This window comes from Podarcis raffonei, chromosome 2, assembly GCF_027172205.1.
Source record: "Podarcis raffonei isolate rPodRaf1 chromosome 2, rPodRaf1.pri, whole genome shotgun sequence".
Taxonomy (NCBI): Eukaryota; Metazoa; Chordata; class Lepidosauria; order Squamata; family Lacertidae; genus Podarcis; species Podarcis raffonei.
Genome location: NC_070603.1, coordinates 49586450 through 49607155, shown reverse-complemented (window position 1 = coordinate 49607155; position 20706 = coordinate 49586450). Strand labels below are relative to the sequence as shown.

Genomic DNA, 20706 nt, shown 5'->3' with positions numbered 1-20706 from the left:
TAGCTATGAGAGCTTATTCTCAGCTTGCGAGCAGGAAATGGTTTACCAATTGCTGAAGCAAAATGTTAAGAAACTTTTCATTTAAAAAACCCCTATTTTACCCTCCAGTAAACAAAGTGCTTTTGTTTATTTCTTTAAAGTAAACTTATCTAGTCCCCTGCATTGCCAAGTATAGCTGTTCATGCCAATGTGAGCTGCTAGTTTTTGCCTGCAGCTTCCATGCAGCTTCCCCAGCACTGGGTTTCTTGAAACCAGATCACAATTAAACCTCTTTCCAACCGTCCAAATTCCATGACACGTAGAAAACCTTTAACATGCTTTGTAAATTACCTATCGCAACAACTCCTGAGAAGGGCCTGTGAAATAGTTGGTTGTTTGATAGAATGTTTATGCAACCATAGAAAGAAACAGGAACAATATTAAAGTCCAGAAGGATGGTCAAACAGGTTTATCAGAAACACACTAAGGCTGAAGTTGTGCATGCACTGTCAAGCACATTAATGGTCTCTCAGGAATCTTCCCTTCAGCTTCTCAAGAACATAAGGATAGCCCTGATGGATCAGTCCAGGCTCCTGTTCTCACAGTGACCAACCAAATGCTCTTGGGAATCTTGTGACCAGTTTAAAAGCTGCTTTGCCACATTTTTGATTTTAAGTACCAGCAGTTTGTTTCCATTGCGGTTCAAATGGAGGAGCCCATTCCTCTTGTAAAGGCCTGGCTTGTCCCATAATGTTCCCCAGTGCCTAACAAATCCAAAACCCTCTTCCCAATACCATTGTGTCATCCACACATCAGGACTGCAAAACTGTGCCTGTCCAGTTGGCCCTGTGTGTAAAACTGGCAGCATTTCGATAAAGCTACCGGTACCTTGTTGGTCCTGGTTTTCAACATACAACTGGTTTTCAACATACAACAGCCTAAAGATCTCCAATAAGATGTGAAAAACTGTTATTACACTGCCCCTCTGCCTGTCTGCCATTTCTCATTGGGATATCCCTGTCTGAGGTAGTTTGTCCACTTATAATTGCAGTGTATTACTTTCAAAAGTCTGCCTATGATGATCATAGTCTTCTATTCAAAACTGTAATTTGCATTTGTTCAGCTGTTATTTCCATCATTGTTCCAGCGTTGAGTAAACAGACAGTGTCAGCTTTTGGAATATTACATATTCACGTTCTTCTATATTCTGCAAGTTATGTGAGATGTTCTCAGTGGTGGTCACGAGGGCCCTATATTTTAGTATATATTGAAACCACATTGTTGCATACCATGAGTCTTATTTCATGTTCCTTGCTTCACTGCAGCCTTTCACATTCTGCTAAAACCTACTATGCTATTTGACATCTATCTTTTATAAACAAGTCCCTCTAATGCATTTTCAGAGAGGGTTACTTACCAGATGAAGCTGTTTTAGCCTGAACATTTTAAACTATTAAACCTAGGCTCTCCACATTAGCCAAAGCACATATTTTAACCCCTGTGACTATTTCATGCTTAACTCCATAAAGCTAAGACAGAAAAGACGACTAATGTAAAGAGACATTGCTATTTGCCTTGCTGATGCCGATGCTGTTTATTCTCTTAACAATAAGTTTTGCAGTTCCCAATAAGAAATAAATATTAGTTGATTAGTGAATTTTGTTGGTCACTGATGGTCTCTACATGAACATACACCTTTGTTTTTAAATGTGATATATAAGAGATACGTTCCATTTACTTCATTTTTGCCCGTCGTACATATCAGGAAACATTTCTCCTTAAAAGGCCAGAAGGGTCACCACTGCAAAGAAAATTCTGGTCAATGGGATGATCATAAAAAGAAGGTTGTACCAACTAAGTTTTACCCAAAAGAGACCCACTGAAATTAATGGACCTCATTTAGCCATGTCCATTAATTTTAAAGGGTTGACTCTGAATATTACTAGCACTGGATACAACCCATACATTTGTTTTTGTAAATAGCTACCAAACTTTTAAGTTTTTTGTTCTGTTCAGCTAAGAAATTAAGATACTGGTTTAAAAGAACTGAGGATGGCCAGCCCTTGAGCCAGAAGCTGCATCTGTTGCTGTTTGTGACCACAGCATAAGAATGACTGCTGCCGTCATCCATCTTACTTTCCTTCTGCTCCATGTTCTGTGATACAGAACTGGAGTTTCATTTGCTATCAGAAGAAGGAAAGCAGGACAAGAGAATGGACTGTCACACTACTGAGAAGGGTATCACCTTTCTGACCGAAAGTCAATGTGCTGGCGCTGTTAAACAAGAGAAAAGTGTCTCCTGATCAGGACCCGAAGTGTGTTGATTGCAGTCATGTCAAGGATTTAGCTGAAAAGCAGTTGTGTGCTACTGACTGTGTTCTAGTTTTGGACTATTTTAGAGAGTTCCAACTGTTTCTGGTTAAACTAAAATGTGTCTGAAACAACAGTTTGGCTTTTTTCTTTTTTTCTTTTTGCCCTGGCAGCATGCATAAGCGTGCTTCAGCTCAGCCAATTTTCTTTTAGACAGATCTTTCAATGTAAAGCTTTTTTCAATGCTCTTGAGCAGGTTTTTGATAACATTGTCCTGTGAAAGCAATATATCCTTCAACATCTCACAGACATAAATATAGGCACGTCTGTTGTACACCTTCTCTGACCCTTTATTGGTCATAGTAAATATAGTTATATGATGCACGCACGTGCACACACACATCTTAGGGCTGTGCCATTTAAAAGTCCAGTGAGGCCTAACATTCTGCTCCTAATAAACCAGAATTGCTTGTGATCTAAGCTCACCCAATACACTTGAAAAGGTCCACACACAGAACAAGGGGCAAAGTATCCTGATGGTATAGACTGGGCTGTTCACATGTGAGGGTTTATTTTCAGGCATCCATGCTCAGCGCGCATCAGGGATGGCGCTAGTCCAGATGCACATCATTGCAGATGAGGTTTATTCTAGAAGTTTTAGGATGGCCTGAGATAGAAGCCAGAAAAAATAGCTAGCTAGTGAAGTGTAGGTGGGTTACCACGAAGCAAGACACAGCAAGAACAGCAAGAACCTTTATTGAACTAACAGAACTGGATAACAGGGGCAAAGCAACTGCTTATATGCATTTCTGAAGGCCTGAGCCACTTCCACTCCCAACGTGATTGGCTGTCTAAACTCCCAAGCTGCAAATCATAACTCAGAGTTTAAGGGCCAATGGCAGTTGCCCAAATCTTGAAATGTTCTGTGATTGGATATCATGTATCAAATCAGAACACAGGGGCTCAGAATCCTTAGTCCAGACTCAAGCTCAGGCAAACACAGACCACTGAATAACAGATGATAGATTAGATAGATAGATAGATAGATAGATAGATAGATAGATAGATAGATGGATAGATGATAGATACAGATTTTTTTGTTTTCTAATTTAGAACAAATATGCACTTTACATACAGACATAAATACATTCATAACCCTTTATCTTTTTCTCTTACACAGACTACACATACATGTTTCTCTCTCTCTCATACAGACACACACCCTGACTGTGTTAATACCCATTGTTCCTTCTTATCCTCACCCACATACTTTAAAAACAAAATAGCCCTTATAGGGGGCTAACCAATTAACTACGGTCGGTTCCACATGGCTGGTGGGCAGGAAATGGCTGAGTGAATAGGCTGATTCCTCTGTCCCCACGCTTTTTGGGGAGAGTTACCCCAAAGGGCTAAGCAACTGTTTGCCACCAGCTCCAAGGAACAGACAAGCCAGAAACTCCTGAGGGAATAGAACAATCCATGTCTCTCTTTCTCAAAAAGAATAAGAAAAATGGACAACAATAGGGAATGAAGACAGCTTAAGCAAAGGGTGAAAGTACATTTTTTGGTATCAGGGTGCAAGGGTGGGTCGTCTGTCTGGCAGGTTTCCATACTTGCTGTTCAAGGGGGACTTTCTTTTCTGCTTTATAACCTAATCAGCAGCGTGGGAAGTCATAATCCAGAAGTGTCTATAGTTTCTGTGCCAATTATGCTCTTGCCTTGAGCACAGGAAACCATCTACCAGGTGAGAGTCATGAGATTACTGGTTTGGATAGCAATACCTTTTGGCTTGAAAAGAGTCTGCAACTTTGACTATGTGGGATGTCTAACTAAGCTGGTTTCATAGTTCAAGGCCTATTACCCTGATGCAAATGAACCAGCCTCTAAAGATGCAAAATACTTTGTTCCTCGTTGTGGCTTGCCCACTGAAAACTTTTAACTTCATTTCTGTGCTTATCCTGAATAAACATCCTCCCACATATCAAAACACCCAGAGGATGCTAGTCCTTTGTACAACAGTTGCAATGAATTACCCAGCCCCTCATTATGGTTGAATGGAATTAGCCTTCTCATGAAGGCTGTGGATGGGAAAAAAATCTCTCATTTTGGCTGGCCACGGCCCGCCACAACTTTGGCTGCTTAGCAGAGCCACCAGTCTGCCTGCCAGTGGCCAAATAACCGCAACAGGAGTCAGCTTTAGTTCTCAGGCTAATTAGTCCCAGGCATTTTGGAATCAAGGGAAAGTTTGAATGGGGGAAACAGGAACGAATGACATTTGCACATTGTTTTGGAATTAGGCTTCTGTTTATTTACTGTTCACAATAGGTATGCTACAACGGCTGCTCCCCTCCACACTGTTAAGAGAAATATGATCCCAAACTCTTGGGATCCTGTGTTCCACTTAATTGAATTGGGCTTATTCTCCTATGAGTGTACACAGGATTGCAACCGAAGTCTTTTGGGATAGCACACCATGGTGGCCAGCTTAAAAACTTCAATCATGTTAATCAGCCAATCTATGAATGATCTTGTTTTATGTTATTATGTGTGGGGAAAGAATATATATATATATATATTCCCTGCTCACAGTGCACATTAGCTCCATCTAAGTAATGGAAGACTCTTGACATATACCAGATCTTAGATAGCGTCCATTTCGAGAGCTTGGCATTTTCCCCAAGTAAACAGCCTTATAAGCACAGAAGGGTTTGCCTTGCGAACACACAAAGCGAGAGCAATCAGCCTAAGAGGGAAGGTCTCTTAGATCGGAGTCCAAGAGAAGATTTGCCAGAACAACTTATAGAGAAGGGACATAAATGCTCATGCATAAATACTTATTGTTTACCTTCAGCTGGTCAAAACTAGTCAAGATTCAAAAGAGATGAGTCCAATGTTATGCCGTGTGTTTATAGCTTTGTGATGCACTGATCTAAGGCAGATCTCACTTAAATAAAAGCGACCAAAGCAATCACTGAGCTAGTCAGAGACATTGGAGTATAGCAGATATGCATGAAAGGGAGGCTCTGATGAAGTGCATTCACATTAAGATTGACTGCGCCTGAGTTGGACAAATCTTCAGATGCGTAAGAGAGACTGGACAAAAATCTTTACTTGCTTAAACAGCTCTATTTGCACATCTGGAGAAATCCCAAGCCATAGGTTATAGGGTGTGTTTCGTTTGTTTAATGCCAGGCACCATATGGAGAGCGGAGATTGAAGTACCAGTTCTCTGCTCACAGCATCACCAGATTTTCTGCCCTGCAAATGGGCCCACAGGGATTTTGAGACAGACAGCAGAAACTGTGGGAAGACACATCTTGAGCCAGTAAACCGCACCCTACATCCTTCTTTTCAACCTCCAGGGCTCGCTGCAGTTCATCTACCTGTGCAATTTGCTGCTGAAGGCAATTAGAGCAGCAATGGAGAACCTCCAGCCCAGGGGCCAAATACTCCATGGCTGGAACTAGACACATCAAAGAAGTGTTTCAGTTAAATGTGTTGTAAACTTTGTACGAGAAATCGGGTTGGCAAAAACAGAACTCCACAGCGCCATCTGGTGTCACAGTGTTATAATGCATATACAATGCATATAAAGTGCTTTTTCTTTGCCAATGTACTATAGCTGAGTCCCAAGACACTCGTCAAGCTGCACCTCTCCCTAGCCAGGCCCCTCACTGGCCCAGCTTCACAGTTTCCTTGCTGGGAAGTGTCCTGGAACTCTAATGCCTCTTGCTTACCTTGAGGATAAAAAGCAAGCATGTGAGTGTATGTAGATACTGGCCTACTGTACATAAGTAAAACTTGCACTTGTTGCTTTGCCCACTTTTGCCAATGGATCCTCAGCCTGAAAAACGTTCCCTACCCCTGAGTTGGAGTACAGGAAAATCACAACTTACGCAGATTTAACTTGTACTCATTCAGCTTTACATGCTTGGTAAATAAATAAAAAATACAAAGGGAGCGGTCCTCCAGGAAAAAAAATACTAGGACTGGAGAGACCTGGATTTAAATTCCTGTTCAGTCACAAAGATCACTGGGTGATCTTGGACAGGCCAAACTACCTCTTGGCCTAACCTGCCCCACAGGGTTGTTGTGAGGATAAAATAGAGGATGGAAGAGCCATGTACATTGTCTTTGTTTGTTTGTTTAATTTGCATCAAATGGAAACTTCAACTCTTTGGAGGAAAGGAAGCGTATACAACTAGTAAGTAAGAAACCCAATAAATAATATTAAAAACAACTTCCAATATATCTTACCCATTTTAAAAGGTGTTTGGGATCCTTTCAAGGAGTAACCTGCTCAGCTTCAAAGCTATGTTCCTTGCTCTAAGCAACCTATTCTTTTTTTTTACAGACTTGTGCTACTATATAACTACACAGCGTCTGAATTCATTGTCAGTGCCATGCTTTATATGTGCTTACCTAGAGAAGGCCATCTAGTGGTTAAATATGGGAAGCAAACATCACTCTTTTGTGCTGTATAAACATGCATATCTTGTAACCTGAACTGCTCAGTATGTTATTTTCTGCAGATAAATAGTTTCCAATTTTATAAGACACATCTTTAGTAAATTACATACTTCCTGTTCTTCCTGATGCACAAAATGTGCAAATTAAAATTGTGAACATTTTGTACACACCAACCAAAGTTAACCAAGCTCTGCCTTGTTGCATCAGACCATGGTTTATGTAGTCAAGCATTCTGTTTTCAGCAAGGCATGAAAGTGATCAATATCCCCTGTTGTTTGACACTGCTCCCTGGTGTTCAGAGCTATGCCTCTGTACATGGGGGTTTCATTCGGCTGCCATGACCAAAGTGCTCTAGTGTGACCTGTTCCCTGCCCGGGATTCTAGCACCTTGGTTCCATCTCCCCTCCCTGTTTTCTGCTGTCCTCCCCAACAGCCAGGCAGTGTACCATGGCAACTGAGCACACTCAGTGCTCCTCAGCTTATTCCTCCCCTCTTTGGGGTTCTTTGCTAAATGTTTTTTTGTACTTCCACAAACTTTGGTGCTCTTCCAAGCTTGCGGATACCTTACTCATGTGTGTGGTGCATCGTGCCATTTTGGCTACATTATTACAGGCTCTGACAGCCTGAACATCGGAAATGGAGAGAATTACAGACCTATCTTAGATGACTCTGTTTAATCCTTTTTAAATGCCATCTGCTGGTTGCCACCGCCACATCTTTGCAGCAATATATTCCATGAGTTAAGAATGTGCTGTCTGAGGAAAGTGCTCTTTTCCCCTAAATCCAGAATCAGCTGCCAATCAATTTAATTGGACAGCCCCAATTCTAGTATCATGGGAAAGAGATTTCTATCCATCCACTTTCTATCACATTGCCCAGCATGGAAAAGCCTCAGATGTTTTCCACAGAAGAAGGTGCTCCAACTCCTAATCCCACATCCTATCACAGCTACTTTTATTACTTTATTGAGAGGACATGATGGTTTTGTAAAACCTATCTGTGAAATTGATGAAAGAAATTGATGTGGCACCAAGGCATCCAGCCACTACAAACAAATATAATGGCAGATCACACATACACAGGGATATGAAGCTCTGTGCTAACTATAGAGGAAAATAACTTAGGTGCATTTAAAATCTTAACTTCTTAATGATCTCATAAAAATGGTGTTTGTTATTTTTAGCCCCCCTTCCTTCCTTCCTTCCTTCCTTCCTTCCTTCCTTCCTTTTAAAAAAAGCTTTTTCATTTTGCCTTTCTTTAAGGAGAAAACAAGGTGCCACCAGGTTCTGTCCTGGGCCTGTTGTTGTTCAACATCTTTATAAATGACTTGGATGAATGAATTGAGGGGATCCTCAACAAATTTGCAGATGACACCAAACTGGGAGGGGTAGCTAATGCCACAGAAAACGGAATCAGAATTCCAAATGACCTTAACGGATTGGAGAACTAGGCGTAAGCTAACAAAATGAATTTCAATAGGGACAAATGTAAGGTTCTGGACTTAGACAGAAAGAACCAGATGCACAAATATAGAATGGGGGACACCTGGCTTACTAGCAGTACATGTGAAAAGGATCTAGGGGTCTTAGTAGACCACAAACTTAACATGAGTCAACAAGTGTGATGCAGCAGCAAAAAAAAAGCTAATGCTATTGTAGGCTGCATCAATATAAGTATAGTGTCCCAGTCAATGGAAGTCATAGCACCACTCTATTCTGCCTTAGTCTGACCACACTTGGAATACTGTGTCCAATTCAGGGCACCACAATTTAAGAAGGATGTTGACAAGCTGGAACGTGTGCAGAGGAGGGCAACCAAGATGATCAAGGGTCTGGAAACTAAGCCTTATGAGGAGCACTTGAAGGAGCTGGGTATGTTTAGCCTGGAAAATAGGAGACTGAGAGGAGATATGATAGCCATCTTCAAATATCTTAAGGGCTGTCACATGGAGGAGGGAGCATGCTTGTTTTCTCCTGCTCTGGAGGGTAGGATTAGAACCAATGGCTTCAAGTTGCTGGAAAGGAGATTCTGACTAAACATTCAGAAAAAAACTTTCTGACGGTAAGAGCTGTTCAGCAGTGGAACAGACTCCCATGAGAGGTGGTGGGCTCTCCCTCCTTGGAGGTTTTTAAACAGAGGTGGGATGGCCATCTGCCGTGGGTGCTTTAGCTGAGATTCCTGCATTGCAGGGGGTTGGACTAGATGACACGTGGGGTCCCTTCCAACTCCAGCATTTGCTGTCCATTCCATGTCTTCTCATTCAATAAGTCTTGAGGAAAATTCCAAGAAATGTTACAAAATTGACTCTGCCCAGTGTAGTTCACATGTACCAAAGGCTGCTCTGTATCAAGCCTCATGATGTCATGAGTCCCACAGTTCTGGCGGGATTGGGATTGGGATTGGTTAGGCAGGTTCTGATGCAGGAGGAGGAAGAAATTGAGGGGAAACCATATGGTGGGAACCTGGTTCGGAGAAAGGGCAATCTCCCCTTTCTACCCCAACTTCAGAATGGTGAGCAGGGATGCCAGCTCCCCCACCCCCACCTGTTCCTGAGGAGCAGAGAGCCTAGAGTGCTGTGAGAAGCAAAGTGGGGTGGCAGAACTGGATGTGGCAGTGACTGAACAGCCTGAACAGGAAGATGAAGCCTTGCCACTTAGAATGAGGCACTGCCTTCACTGCAAACCCACCCACCCAACCAGAATTTTGCAATCCTCACATTCCTGCAAAGTGAGCAAGTCTCACGAGCTGAGATTTGCTCTCATGAGCATGCCATGCCTTACCTTGAAAAGCTTGGTGGCCAGGGCATGGAAACTTATGGAGGCATCTCCGTTGCTTCTTCCCACTTGTGAACTTCTTGCCCTGCTTTGGGTCTGCTTTTGAGCCTGTACTGTTATTTGCCTGAATAAATATCTCTTTCTACTTACAAGTAAGAGGCTCTGCTTACATGATTTGGGGTAGCAGAAAGGCCACCTATAGCTTCTTGAATCTGTGTAAAGTCACTGCATGCCTTAAAGCTGTCTGTAGTATGCCCATATGTGTGATTTTACTTATTGCGTTTTTTTATAATTTATATTCTACTTTATAATGCTGAAAGATCCTCAGAACAGTGGCAAGTTAAAGACAGTTGACTAAAGTATCCAATCATTAACATGAAAAATAATAAAATGTCAGAGCTTTAACAAAGTCAGATGTTAAAAGCCACAGAAAATCATGCGCTCAGTGCCTAATGTGGCAGGCATCAGTAGTATCATACATAACCACATAATCCAACCTAACCACTTGGGCACAAGTTGCAGATGTTAGGAGAAGTTGCTCGGTAGCAAAAAATAGCAATATGTAGGTTACTCCAAGTAAAATATAAACAGGACCTCAGTTTTGTGCACATTACCACTTGAACGCTGTTTTTTTGCAGGTATTTTCGTAATACAAATCTGTTTATGAAATCTGGTCTCCTACATAATTTCCTCATGACCTATGACTATGTACCAAACAAGCCAAATTTGTAATGGTGAGGTAATAAAATATATTCAGTTAGAACTTACCTGAAGTGTCCACTGCAAAGATAACTATATTCTGTGATGAGGTTTTTGTTTTATTTTTGCTATCCATCCTCCCAGTATGAATCTGAATATTTATATTAAGTTTCTCAAGTTATGACTTGCTGTGCATATGAGTGACTATCACAAAAACAATACCTTCATATCACCATCCACCAGCCCAAACATTACACGTTTCTGTGCTAGCAGTAAGAACTGAAAATCATGATGACATTCCACATTATGAATATGCATATGTGAAATAATCCCTGAAATAATCCCAAAAATGCTTACCAGGAAGTAAGCACCATTAAAGTCAGGGGGATCTGCTTTTGGGTTAAAGATGAGATTGCCTTCCAAATGCGACTGTACAATGCCCATTATAAGTATCTGTCTACCAACATTACATAAATAGAGTGACATCAGTGTTGCATGAATGAACTTTCCCTTGTGTACATGCTGCCTAAAACTGATGAACTTCCAACCCTTTTGTTACTGGTAATGACTTTGTCCCTGGTACATAAAATTTGAAATAAACTTTACTGCACATATAAAGAAAGAAATAATTTAAAAAGGCAGCACTGTCAAACTTTGCAGGAAAGTAAGATATATGCACAAAACGTTTAGATGGGAGGGAACCTAGTTATTGGGGATAGGGGCAGAATGGTTGGCCTTTCAGATTGAAAGGCAGATGTCAAATGCTTGAACAAACATTAGAGAATCCTTCAGGAAACCTGTTGCATTAAACAGAACCACTGGAGAAAACCATCAAACTAAATGACATTGATTTCTCTCCCTACCCCCTGCCTCTCTCTCTTAGAAAATATACAATGGCCTACAGAAAGACATTTAGAATTTAAAGCAACAAGTCCAACACAGCACATCTGTTTTCACTGCAAATACAATGTATTTGCACCACTGCAACTAAAAGCAAAAGCAAGCCAGACCCACCACATAGCACTTAATTTTCCGAAAGTCAGAGACACAGGTGTGCATTAGACTGCAACTCCCTGAGGAGGCTGTGTGGTGAGGCTGGCGATGCTCCACGCCTTCTGTGCCTTGCAGATTTCCCTAAGGCCACAACTTCTGTGACACCAAAGAGCCTTGCGCTACCCGTGGCTCGGTCACTGCACTTCTTCGGTAAGAGCCCCAGCTGGAATTGAGACTCTCTTAAATGCAACAAGTAAGAAAACCAGATCTGTCTCAATGAATTGTGTTCTTTATGAGTAGAAAAGAGCAAGCTCACATCCTAATTCCTTTGTTCTTATTATATTCTTGGTGAAATAAAGCAAAAGGTGGCAGGAAACTTTACAAGTATTCAAATTTGTGGAACTGTTGCTTATCAACAGCTACTTTGTCAACATAAACAAACAAAATGCCCCCAACTACCTGAAGTTCCTCACAAGAAAACAAGGAAGGGAAGGGAAAGAAAGGCAACTATATTAATGTGAATAACTGCAGTTTTGTCTATTTAGCTGGCAATCATTTATCTACTTACCTGGAAGTACTGTATGCCCCATTGAACACAGTAGGATTTATTTCAGAGCAAACATCTGTACAATTGTACAACAGTACACATAGATTTGGTCTTCATTGTGGGAGATTGTGGAGATGAAAAAAGACCTTCATGGGAAAGTTAGGGTTTAACATAACAAGTGTTCCGTGGTTGTGTAGCTCATAAACCTAAAAACCACAACTGAACTCACCGACATTCTCTGTGCTTGACGTTGGCCAACATATTTTATGCAAGATGGAGACCACCTAAAAGGTTGCAATCTGATCTAATGGAGGATTGAATTTAGGTCTCGCCCATCTCCAAAAGACAAACATTATGACCTGGCTTCATAGCTATCCTCTAGATGTTATTTGAATTTATTCTTGCATGGATAAACTGCTGGCTGGAGCAAGAATAGAAACTCATCTGTTTCTCTTTAGCCATTGTTTTTAAAGTGCCCTAACATACAAAGGAAAGATGCTATTGTGGTTCCTATCCTTATTTGTCCTTCACTGGATGTAATTAATACTGCTGGTGTGTGCGTGTGTGTATCTGTTAATGAAAGTGTGGCTTCTTTTTCACATCTCCACAGAACATTTCGGTCCTAAAAGCAAGCTGTCACTTGACATAGGGTTAACATAAAACTCATGTCAAGCATCTGATGTGGCATCTGGGAAGAAAGCCAGCATTTAAGAATCACTAGTTTGCTTCCACCATGAGTGACTAGAAGAGCTGAACAAATAGGTTTGTAATCCTTATGTACTGAAAGAATATCTTGTGGGTGAAGTAATTCCATTTTGTTAGAAGCAGGGGCTCCTTTCTAATTACATATCTGGTACTGAAATCAGTAGAGTTTAGCTGGCAAATGCAATTCATACTGCAAAGTTCCTGGAAATTTTGAAGACACTGAAAATTGGTTTCTGTGTTTCTCTGGAAATAGCGAATCTTAAAATAAAATAAAAATACATGTGCTAATTGCTGTAGGACTATTTACTGCTGCCAGGATTGGTAAAACAGGGCATTCTACAGCCTTTTTCCATATTACTGGAGTCTTGCACAAAGGGGGAACCTTCCCCAGCCTAAAGCCCTTCAGATGGTTTGGACGACATCTCCCATCAACTTCACCCAGCATAGGCAAATTGGACACCAAGATGGGCAAAGCTGTTTTGAGCACTCACCCATCAAACAGACAGTTGGTGTCAGATTGGCTCTCCAACAAATGTCATTGGTTTATCGTCTCCATCATCCCTGAACAATAGCCATGCTGTCTGGAACTGTTGGAAATTGTAGTACAGCAAAATCTGGGTTACTGTTGGGTTGGAGATATGGAAGGCAGAATGTATTTGGAAAAAGAGGGCAAGCACAGAATATTTGATGACTATTACATTAGCCAGATGTCTCACTCTATTCCCATGAGAGTATAGGGGCCAGAGTTAGCATGAGGTGTAACAATAGAAAATAATCTGATAAATTGTGTCCCTACAGTCAGTTTAGTGGACTACATCATATCAATGACCATTTTACATCTGTTTCATGGAAGTCTTTCTGGAGAACTTCCAACTTTCTGTTTTGTCTCCACTCCCTCAGTATTGCATCAAAATTCATAGGTCCTTTAATTAGGTTCTGCGCTATGAACCATTTCCTGTGTCAAACAAATTGGCTATTGATGAGTATGTAACCTTATTAGGAGAGTAGCATAAAACAGCATGGAACACAGTTCCACACAGGGAAGTTAGCTATTCATTGCACAGTAACATTAAGAGAGCAAAAATAATTGCAGCTGTATTTAAGGGGGAGAATGCTGTAGAGCATTCTTGCAGTGCTCTTTAAGGGGAGAGGCCATAGCTCAGTGGCTTGCCTGCAAAGGCTCCTATAGCACCTCCAGGGGCAGGGTGGGAAGACGTCCATGAATTTCCCATTTTGTGGGAATTTCCCATTTTCACTTTCCCATTTTGTGCCTTCTCCCCCCCTCTCGACTCCCACACCAACTGCTCTGCTTCCCCTCTCCTCACCACTGCTTCTTCTCATGCTACTTTCCTGTGTAAATAGACAAGTTTGTGGGGTGTTGGGTTTTTTTTGGAAAATTGGGTTTTAGTCATATAAGTGTGGAATACAATTCAGCCGTAATGTTCAACTATATGTTTTATTTTCACTTCTGTAGTGTTTCTTTCTGCAAAATATTTGGCTGCATTCTGTGATTGATTTTTGCCAGTTTGAGGAAAACAATCATACATTTGTGAATACAGATCTATAGAAAGCAGCAGTGGTGAACATATTTATGGAAAAGTTGCTATGGAAAAATAAACAAAAATCACAAGGAAGTAGAAATCAACAGATATTAGGAAGCCAAAAGTATGTTGGGGAACTGAACATATTTTGAAGATATCTTCCCGTGCATTTGAAGGATAGAATGTGAACTGATAGAAAAGATAAATGTAGTTAGAGAAGAATGAAATGTAGCACTGCAACACAGCCTTTGCCAACCTGGTGTCTTCCAGATTTTTTGACTACAACTCCCATCAGCCCCTGCTGGCATGACTGTAATATATAGGACTGATGGGAATTATGGCCCAAAACATCTAGAGGGCACCAAGTTGTTGAAGATTGCTGTAAAATAACCACTTACTTGCCTTCCTCTTGCACTTTATCACCATTGAAAGAAACTGAATGGAGATGTAACCATTACTCTATCTGGAAACAGACTAGCTTGTAGAGAAGGCTCGAGTAGAATATACATTCCAGATCCCACCATCGATAGGGGACAAACCTTACTATGTTAAGACAAACTAAGACCGCATTAATGTGGTCATGTTCAGGTCCAAGATCTTGTGATGCCAGAGTTTGTTGGTTCAATCTAGTTACGGTACATAAGAAATGCTCCCAAGGAGCCAGCGCCATAATATTAACCAGATTATTTAGCAGTCTTGTAGTCTTTAAGTGTGCTTAAAGCAGAATTTTATAACCATCCATTTTTGCATGTCTAAAGCATGACATTAGATGAAAGGCACAAAAAACAAACACCCCCAAAACAGATGGCCATATCACAAAAGAATGATACAGCTACATTAAGATAGCTATTGAGATCTGGCTAGCATCCTGTGTAAAAACAAGGGCACAATACTTTGGGTAAAATATGCAGAATCTGAACAATGAGAAGAGGTTGTTGCTATAAATTCAGAGAAAGGGTACATTTTTAAGCTTGAAACTCAGAAGATCATATTGAGGACATAATTTCTATGTTTTAATAAGAAAGTGAGGAGTCAGAATGGCAGATGATTGGAAGAGTGGGCCATGAATGTGTGGTAATTACAGTGTGCTACTGCAATCTCAGAACTGATGTAAGTATGCAATACAGAGTCATTTGAATTCAAGTCACGATGCATCCTCAAAGAGCCCAGAGTGACAGTGCTCAAGGTAACTTGAAAGGTATGTTGGTTTGAGTCCCAGGGTTTGCTCCTAGATCCATTGCTGTTTACTAGAGAAATCCAGCTGACTCAGAGTGCCCATTGCCAACTTTAGTTGGTGCATCACCTATGGCAATTCCTGGACAGGAGTTACATTGGTAACTCATGATTAGACTACTGTAATGCGTTGTAAGTGGGGCCTCTCTTGCACCTGATTAAGAAGTGGCAGTTGGTGCAAAATGCAGCTGCCAGGTGGAACACCCAGCTTTATACATTTCACATCAATGTTGGAAGATCTGCACTGGCTGGCTATTAGCTGCTGAGCCACGTTCAAGGTTTCATTGTTGACATTTACTGCCCTAAGCAACTTTGGACCAAGATGCCTAGCAGAGTGTCTGTCCTGGTACAGACCTAGCTGATCTTTGAGATTTTCTAAGGAGACAGCCGGCAGGTTGTCACCAGTGAAAAGTGAAATTCCCCCCTCAAGTGGTTTGCGGAGACAGTAATGACCTTTAAACACCTTTTTAAAACTTATGTTTACCCACTCTTTCCCAAACACTGAAGCTTTATTTTTATTTTTGTTTTGTACACTACTCAGTTTTATCTGCAATATACAGTTGTTGTTTTTTAATCTAATTTTTTTTAGGAAGTTGTATTGAGTGTTTGTGGGGATTTTAGTTTACGTAAACCACTCAGAGATTTTTTTTATTATATTACAGGGTATACATTTAAAATAAATATACAGATTGGGCAAAGGGAATGTATCCAAAACTGAATTAGATTAAAATATCATTACATAAAGGACCGCCTTCACAGGGAGATAGATTGTGTCTGTGTGTGTAGCTGCATTGATTCTCCTAACCTCTGAGCTGCTTGCTGTAATGCAGACTATGGTACCTTTCTGGTTTGGGTGGCTTATTTGGAGATTGACAGAGATTTTGCTATCCACTCCCAGAAAGGTCTCAGTGGTTATTGCTATACTACTACTACTTATTTGTACCCCACCCATCTGACTGGGTGGCTTCCAGCATATATAAAAACATAGTAAACCTTACAGAGCTTCCCTTTCTGGGCTGCCTTCAGATCGTTTCCTAAATGTTATATAATTACTCATCTCCTTAGCATCTGATGGGAGGGCATTCCACAGCATGGGCACCATTACCAGGAAGGTCCTCTGCCTGGCTTCCTGTGGCTTCAGTTCACAGTGTGGGAACCGCCAGAAGGCCCTTGGTGTCTGGGCTGAACGATGGGGATGGAGACGCTCCTTCAGGTATACAGGGCTGAGGCCATTTAGGGCAACTGTGGCTCTATCCCATTGGATTTGTCCTGAACAGAGCATGCAACACCTGTGCTGAAAGGTCTACAGTTACATTCTTGGCACAATTTGAAGTGCTTAAGGTCAATCTACCTTGAACTAGGCCTCTTCCTGAATGAACTTGCCCATACACTGAGTTCAGCAGCTGGGCCCCTGTTTGAGTGCCAGTATTGTCTGATTTTGGATGGCTGGAATGAAGGGTAAGAACATAAGAGGAGCCCTTCTTGATCTGGCCAAAGGCCCATCTAGTCCAGCATCCTGTTCTCAATCAGATTCCTAGGGGAAGCCCACAAGTGGGACATGAGCTTATCAGCACTTTCCCCACTCATGTTCCCCTGCAACTGGCATTCACTGTCTCCAATACTGGAGCTGGCACACAGCCATTATGACTAGTAGCCACATTGTTAATGGCGGCATCTGCATTGTAGAATGCCCTCTCAAGAGGCTTGTCAGGCTGCAGTTCTGTATTTATTAGAAGTCTGGAAGTCATGAATTTTATCTCAGACTTACCTAACCATTTTTTTAACAAATCACTGCTTATTTACTTGTTATTCAGGTTGCTTATTGTTAAGCAATTTTATTGTACCAATCTGTTTCGAACCATTAAAAAAAACTCCCTAAAACAGCATTAAAGAATGTGGCAGGATGTAAAATCAAATCTGATGAAGACAGATGTCTCTGTTGACTATCACCAGTGAGTATCACATCTTGAGGAACTCTGCATGAAGCTCAAGGGTATATAGCCCCATAAATAGAAATTAACAATGGCTATATTCCTCTGTTCGGCTCTGCGCACTGCAATTCTATTGATATTAATGGGCATCAAGTATAATTCAGTGCAGGACTGAAAGCCAAAGAAAATATTTTCTCAAACCATGGGACCCCGCACAAACAAAGTTGCAAACATCATCACTTGGGGCTCAGAAGTGATTTAAATGGGATCTCTATTTGTTTTGCAGGCATAAAAGCAAACATATCCCGTGTGCCCGAGAGACAAATGTGGTTCTACTAAAAACCAAGGTAAGTTTCCCTTGCCTCAAGTCAGGTCTGTATTTCATTTGAAGTACTTAATGTTCAGGTCCTTGAAATGCTGGATGGTAGAGCTAAATGAGCTTGCTTTGTTTGAGCTAACTTCTCCTTACATATACATTTCTAAAAATGTATTAAGGTTTTTCCTGCAAATGAAACAAAGCAAACCACTTCTACCAGATGGTAATGACATTGGCTACTTCATAGGGTTACTTCCATTAACAGATGGACTAACTTCCATGCCTTCCAGGTTATAGAGCCTAAGTTTCTTTCTCATCTACTTTAAATGCCCACCACACTACAGGTCTGAGGACTGTGACTCACTCATGCTTCCTGTACTTCTGTATTTGTACATGAAGTTCATGTCAAAAGCCATCATGAAAGGAGAGCCCACATTTCAAATGTTAATATAGTCCTTGGAGCTTCACAGATTCTAGCTAATACACAGCAGAGAAGGGTGACTTTTTCCTCTTACATTCATTCTCATCTCTGTCACAATGCAGGTGGGGTGGAATATTTTCCATACTAATCTAGGAAAGCTAATCCCATCTGTGGTAAAAGAGAAAGCGGTGGGGGAAAGAAAGCTATCCCTGAGGGTTAAAACATACACAATCAGACATGACAAGCAGTGCAAGCAACATGAGGTCCAATAGAGGTTATCAGGGGGAAAAGGAAAGGTACTTATTAGAAGTTGAATTGCCATACATAATTGTGTGAAGGGTTCAACTGGTATCTTGACAGCCAATCTTGAAAAAGCAAGAGTCTTTTGAAAAGGAGTATGTCAAGGGAAAAGTATGAGAAGTGTGTGTCCAAAATATATCCAGTCAATCTTCTTGTTAAGACAGTGAACAAAAGGAAAGCAACACACACACACACACACACACACACACAAAACCCCAAGGTAATAATGTATGATGTTTCTGCCAGCGCCTAAGACTGGCCTGTCACGCAACAGGGTGAAGTGGTTTTTTTCCAGGCAGCATCATGCATGTGGATGCAGAGAAAGTAACTGGTGTCTTTAATGGTGCAACAAGACTTTTCAAGTGCTGGTCCTATCAGGGAGAGGAGGGGATGATCGGAAGTGCCATAGCTCAGAGGTAGAGCATCTGTTTTGCATGCAGAAGATCCTAGGTTCAATCCCTGCTACCGCTAGGTGGGACTGGGAATGTCCTCTGTCTGAAAACCTGGATAGTCATTGCCAGTCAGTCATATTGATCTAGATGGAATCAATGGTCTGACTCAGTATAAGGCAGGTTTTGATGTTCCTATTTGGCTTCTACTTCAGACAGCAAAATTTCATGGGCCAGCACTGCCAATGATTAAGATCCCAAACAGTTCTCTGTCCTCCCCAGTAGGCATACACAAACGGTACTCACCCTTGCTTTGGCACCAGAATGGCGCTTATCCCAGGCCCTCTAAACAGGAAGCTGTTCATTTTAGGTCAGCTCCTCACTTTCATTTTTTGGACTCAGTTACAGATACCCAAGTAGAAACTACAATAGTAGTAGTATTTCAGAAATTCCTTGGTACAGAAATAATATGAGAGATATAAAGGGAGAAGAGGAGGAATGAATAATAAATTGTCAATCTATGACACAGGAACAGAAAAGAATTAAATATGAAAAAGAAGTAAGAAAAGAAAGATGGATCTAGAAGAAAGAAAGAGAAAGTTAGATGAAGAGGATTTCATTCCTAAGGAGTATATTCCTTGGGCCAGTTGGCAATGGAGCATTCCTGTTTTCCTGGCAAGCACCCGAATGCTTTCCTGTTCCAAGTTGACATATGTTCCACCAACACAGAGATGAGGTTTTAAATGCAAATGTGTCATATGGAATGACCTGAGGGTATTAGTAGTTGTATTTAAGGATGCATGCCCAAATTCAAGGGAGAGATAACTGCATTTTAAAAACTTATTTGTTAAATTTGTTAAATCCTTCCTTTTCACCAAATGTTGTTCGGACTTATACACTAGCCCTGCATCTATTTCTGTATATCAAGCAGTGACCTTTAACATCAGCTCAAGAAACCTCATGTTGAATGGTCAGAAATAATTTAGATTCATTGGTCAGTCTGTCTCATTTGGTCATTAGTTATTGTATTCTTTATTTATTGCATTTACATCTAAGTGGTCTTACAGTTCAGTATTTTTCTTTCATTCATCTTGTTTAAAATCACATGCAGCCACCACCTCTGCAACTCTACATGACACACACAACTGATGCCCATGATTTAATTTGCCCAAGGCAGCTTCTGCCCACCTGGTACACTTCAAATATTTTGGGCTATGACTCCCAACTGCCCCAGGCAGCACAGCTGCGGTGTAAAGGATCACCAGGACTTTATGTCGACACTTGCTTCTCAAACATATGTAGCAATCATGAAGAAGTATGCTGCTTGATGGATAAATAATGTTTTGCTTGCCCACTGAATAATCACAACCAGCCGATGCATTGAGGACCACAGATAAAAGGCGCCAGGCCAGAGGGCATAAGGTGTAGGCAGGTTTTGGCCTTGGCAATTCTTCTTTCAGAAATGAAGCGCCACTTGTGTTTATCACATCCTGATGCTGAAACTTCACATTATTAACTTACAGGTACTTCACTGCTTCCAACTATGTAAATATCCAGAGTCTGTAGGAAAAGCAAGCCTAACCTGAAGACCAGATGGACCCAGGTACATTATCTTTATCCTTAAGTACACAAGTGGAAGCTGACTTAGCTTACATTTAAACAGGAAGATGTGATTAGTCTTTAATATTTTAAGTGTTTGTTTAACTTTAGTTTCCCAGTTCATTACCTCAGCTTTAAAGCTACTGAAATGCAATTAACTGAACAGGCTAAGAAGGGGTGGGAAGAACTAATTGCTGGCCAAGATATGGGCTTGAAGACAGTAAGTGATTGAGCAATTCAACAGAACCTGTTGGGTGTGATTTAATTACATGAGAATTTTTTTTGGGTGTTGCACTTAGAGAAATTAAATAAGAATGACTTTAAGGTGGGTTTAAAAGGCAGCCATATTTAGATGCAAGCAAAAAATACATTTCCTGGCACAGGTCCTTGGCCATCCACAAAACATGTTGTTCAATGCAACTCACGGCCGTCTCACATTAAGTAGATGAGATACGGCTTACTGCCTGTGTGGGACAATAAAATTGCTCTTTTTGAAAGA

At 41.0% G+C, this 20706-nt stretch overlaps 1 long non-coding RNA gene across 1 annotated transcript in view; it reads left to right on the top strand.

Annotated features, from left to right (window-relative positions):
* The window catches only part of LOC128407749 (uncharacterized), a 30535-nt gene extending 9829 nt beyond the window's left edge, over positions 1-20706 (top strand). Inside the window, exons 2-4 of the long non-coding RNA XR_008328876.1 lie at positions 12383-12534; positions 17469-17529; positions 20132-20706. This is a non-coding gene — a long non-coding RNA (uncharacterized LOC128407749). The remainder of the gene's footprint in view (positions 1-12382; positions 12535-17468; positions 17530-20131) is intronic.